The sequence below is a fragment of the Manacus vitellinus genome, unplaced genomic scaffold, assembly GCF_001715985.3.
Source record: "Manacus vitellinus isolate BGI_N305 unplaced genomic scaffold, ASM171598v3 scaffold_26_pilon, whole genome shotgun sequence".
Classification (NCBI taxonomy): domain Eukaryota; kingdom Metazoa; phylum Chordata; class Aves; order Passeriformes; family Pipridae; genus Manacus; species Manacus vitellinus.
The window spans coordinates 8,525,621-8,529,962 of NW_021939960.1; positions in this window are offsets into that span (position 1 = coordinate 8,525,621).

Genomic DNA, 4,342 nt, shown 5'->3' on the forward strand with positions numbered 1-4,342 from the left:
GAGCCCAGCACCCCTCAGCGATGCTCTGCCCGCATCGCATATGCCCGGGGATGCACCGTCTGCATCAAGAGGCGCACTGAATGTGCCCAGGGGGTGCATCACCCACATCAAGGGGTGCATTTCCTGCACCCAGGAATCAATCACCCACTCCCAGAGGAGCACTGATTTCTCCCAGGGGTGCATCGCCTGCTCCTAGGGGAGCACTGATTGCTTCCAGGGGTGCAATCACCCACATCTTTACATCGCCCATGCCGAGGGGTGCATTGCCGACTCCCAGGAGTGCCTCCCCCATGCCCGGGGTTCCATCACACACCACCCTGCCAGGTGCTCCACTCTCTCTGCTGTTCCCTCAGCTCTAGGCCCTCTTGCAAGCTCCGTGGCTGCCCTTGCTCACAGACTCACTGCTCCCATCCTGAAGCTCCTTGGAAAGTACGGGTGGGGGTTTCCACCAGTGCTTCCCCGGCCACAGTGTGCTGGGAGCAGCATGGGGCCCCGCGCACCCCGTGTCCTTGGGCCCCTGCCAACCCCAACAAGTGCAGCCGCTGCCACAAGGCAGAGGCACCGTGCCCGCCCACAGCAGGAAGGAGGGGCACACCGAAACCAGCCCTGCACCCCTCTGCAGCCCCCGGCCCAGGGGTGGGCACACCTGGAAGGGTCTCAATACCCAGAGAAGCTCAGGCAGTGGCAGGGCATGAAGGGGGACACATGGCTCAGACCTCCTCCCCCAAGCCCCTTCCCGAGCTGCTCTGAGATCTCCCCTGGGGGTCCTGATTTGGGGCACTGCTGAGCCCTGAGGAGGTGAGAGAGCAAGCCCCAGCACTCACCGGGAGCAGTGGTGGGTATGATGGGCACCAGTGTGCTGTGGCCCCACTCGCTCTCACGGCAGCCCCGAGCAGGCAACCGTCACGTCACCCGCTCACCTCCCTGCACAAACTTCCTGGGTGCAGCCCAGATCCTGTCCCAGCTCTGGCCGCAGGCGGCAGGAGTCAGCCCCGGCACTCAAAGCCCCACCGAACCATGGCTGAGCCACAGCTGAGCCATGTCTGCACCCCCTGCCAGCCCAGGGGTTACAGTGTCAGCCCCAGCCCCCCTAGAATCTGCACCCCAGCAGGGTCCCTGCACAGCACACGGTGCATCTGCCTGACACGCTGTGACAGGCGAGAGGCCTGGGGGAGGATGGCTGTCTGTCCTCGTACTCGTGCCCTGCCTGGGGGGACACGCTGCCTCCTGACCTGGAAAGTGTCTGCAGGGGGGCGGTCAGGCATGGTGACAGCTGGGGATGGTCCCAGCACCAGCACAAAGCTTCCTGTGTCCTCCCTGGAGCAGCTTTCTGCAGCCCTCTGCAGCACCCCTTGGGTCCAGCACTGCCCAGACCCTATGCCAATGGCCAGCCCTGCTGCCCTCGTGCCTGTGCCCAGCACAGGGAAGGTTCCTTGGCTGTAAATGTGCCCCCCAAGCAAGGTGAAGGAGGAAAATGTCCCCATGTTGAGCGCTGGAGCCCAGCTCAGTGCCAGACACTCAGCCCTGGGGCCAAGCCGAGGGTGGCTGTTGGGGACCAGGGATGAGGACACAGGGTCCCCCAGCGCAGTCACCTGTGGCCGGTGTGGGGTCCCCTCCCCAGCACGGACAGCCAGGTTAGGCACAACCTGCTGCTCCACATTCCTGCGGTGCTGAGCCGCTGTGCTGGCACAGCTGGGCTGCACCGAGCCAAGGTGAGCTGAGCGGAGCCGCCCTCCAACAGACCCAAAAACACAGCAACATTATCCCATGCCCCAAGCCCAGCCAGAGCACTGGGCAATAACCAGCATGGCCCAGCTCCTTGCCTTCCTGGGCCAGGCAGCCCAACCAGGCTCACTTGGCACACCGGCTCACCTCCTGCCTGGAGGAGCTGCTCCAGAGGTGTGCGGTTGTGACCTCCCCCCCTCCACCAGCTCACCCAGCCCCACTCTGCTGGCACAGGACTGGCACGGGACCGGCACGGGACTGGCACCACCTCCGCCACCCACCTGGATCGGCCCTGCGGCGTGGGAGCCTCCTCGGCACGGATCAACTGCTGCACTGCTTCCCCCTGCGCTCTTTCCGAGGGTGTCCCGATGGTGTCCCAATGTCCCCGCACCTCCTGCTCCCCAGCCACGTCCTCCCCGTGTCCCTGTGGGACGGTGGCTGGCGGGCACTGGAGCAGCTCCGTGTGCGGCGGCTGCTGCTGAGTCAGTGCCGGGCGAGGACGCCCTCCAAGGCAGCTCAGCGCTCACATGGGATCGAAACCACGGGGCATTCCTCCATGCCAGGCTGCGTCACGCAGCGTGACAGTGCCTGGTGACGTTCCAAGTGCCGGTTCAGCCCGCGGTGCCGGCTGGGCAGCCTGGATGCACATGTGGCCTGAGGTGCTCCCACGAACAAAGCCAAAACCCTTCTGAAGGTCGCTGCCCACTGCAGGCAGAGGATCCTGATGCTGTGTCAGGGCTTGAGGGAGACAGGGAAATTCCCAGCCCTCCCGTGGTCACCTGAGTCCCCACGTGTCACCAGCATGGCCAGCTGGCAGGGCCTGCTCTGATGTGGAAAACTCACTTTATTTCCCCATGCACCTGACAGAAAAAATTCCAAAGTGTAGGAAAATAATCTGTGAGCAAGAAGAGAGGTGACACACTCAAGCAGAGTCACCAAGCCCACAGCCACCTGAACCCACTGGCCTGACCCCAACCCCAGGGTGGCTCCTGTCCCATGGTACTGGCATCTCCAGTCAGCTCTGCATAGAGGGAATGAGCATTTGGCCCACGCCATGGAGCTTAGTTACAGCCCTGCATTGTTCAAACTGCTCTTGGAGCAACACAAGGAGCTGGTGGAAGGAGAATAGCCAAGGGAAGCACGCAGTAAACAGCTGTCTGGGAGCCAGAGGGCTGCCCTGAGCTCAGATCCACACAACGGGCTCGGCTGGAAAATCCCTGCCCGGTCGGTAGGCGAGGGCAGAGCCCTCAGGCTGCATCCCCCCACGGCTGTGAGGCTGCACGGGTGCAGGCAGGAGGCTGTTGGAGCTGCCCGGGCACGTCTGGCCCGTTGGAGCAGGGCGTTGGAGCCAGGCAGCGCCCCGTGCCTCGCCCTCCCCAGGAGCATCCCGGGACATGCTCCGGGAGGGCAACCTTCTGCAGGAATGCTTCCCCAGCACCTGGTACAGCACCTCCACTGCTGCTCCAGGGACAGGGGCACAGTGTTTGGAAACAGAGGGACTGGCACTGCCTTTGCTCTCACCTCCCACAGACATTCCTCCGTGCCACTCTCAGGACCTCCTGGACGGTAAGTGCAGCTGCAAATGAGCAAAAACACACTCAGAGGCCAATTCCCCCCTGGAAGTGCTAGGTGAAGGCGGCTGCAGGTGCCTGGTAGCACCCACTGGGGCTCAGTGCAGTGTGGGCAGCCCCATGCAGAGGCACCCCCAGAGCTGGGAGCCCCCAACCCCTTAATTTTGGTAGGTGCTAATTTCTGGTGTTTTATTTCAGCCCCTTGCCACGTCCTAACCCAGGGCAAACCACCCTCTGCTCCTGCCTGAGTTTCCTCAGCGAGAGCTCTGCAGAGTCGCTCTAGAAGTACATGGGGACATGATGGAGAGGCTCCTGCTGTGCCCAGCATCGCCCTGCTCCCGGTGGGCAGAGGGAAGGATGCTGCCTGCACCCGAATGTCCCCACTCGGTCTCTGCTCAGGGAGCCAGGAGCCGGGGAGGTGACAGATGGGGACATGCCGGGCACGAGGCCTTTGTCTGGCCGGTGGCGGCGGCACGGACCCGCAGATGGCGGCTGCCGTGGGGCCGTGGCCACAGCCCGTGGCCAGGCGAGCGCTGGGCCCTGGGGATCCGGCCCTTTTGTTGGGGTCTCACCTCCGGCAGCGGCCCCTTCCCGGCCGCCCCCCACCAGCCTTTCAACTTTCAACTTGACCTGTTCCTTTCACATGGAAATGAGATGCAAATGGAGCTGGGGCTGCCGGGGGTCCAGCGGCTGTAACCCGCCAGCAGGTCCCCAAGTCTGGGGGGTCACACCCACTCAAATGTGGTGGCCAGTGGTCTCTGGGGCGAAGGGGTCCCCTTTGTCCCCCAGGAATGGAGCAGCAGCCCCCACCCTGCCCAGGCAGACAGTCTCCACCGCTCCCAGCTGGAAGCGGATGAGTCTAGCCGGGGCTGAGTTTCAGGACTGACCCTTGCTCTCCCGGGCTGCCGATCCTCCCATGCCCTCCCACCATCCAGACACCCCCGTGGCACGGGCAGCGTGCCCAGCCTGGGGAGCCCCGCTGCCCTGCACTGGCTGCAGTTGGGATGGGGTCCCCAGTCCCGGCTGGTGAGGAGGGGGCTTCCAGA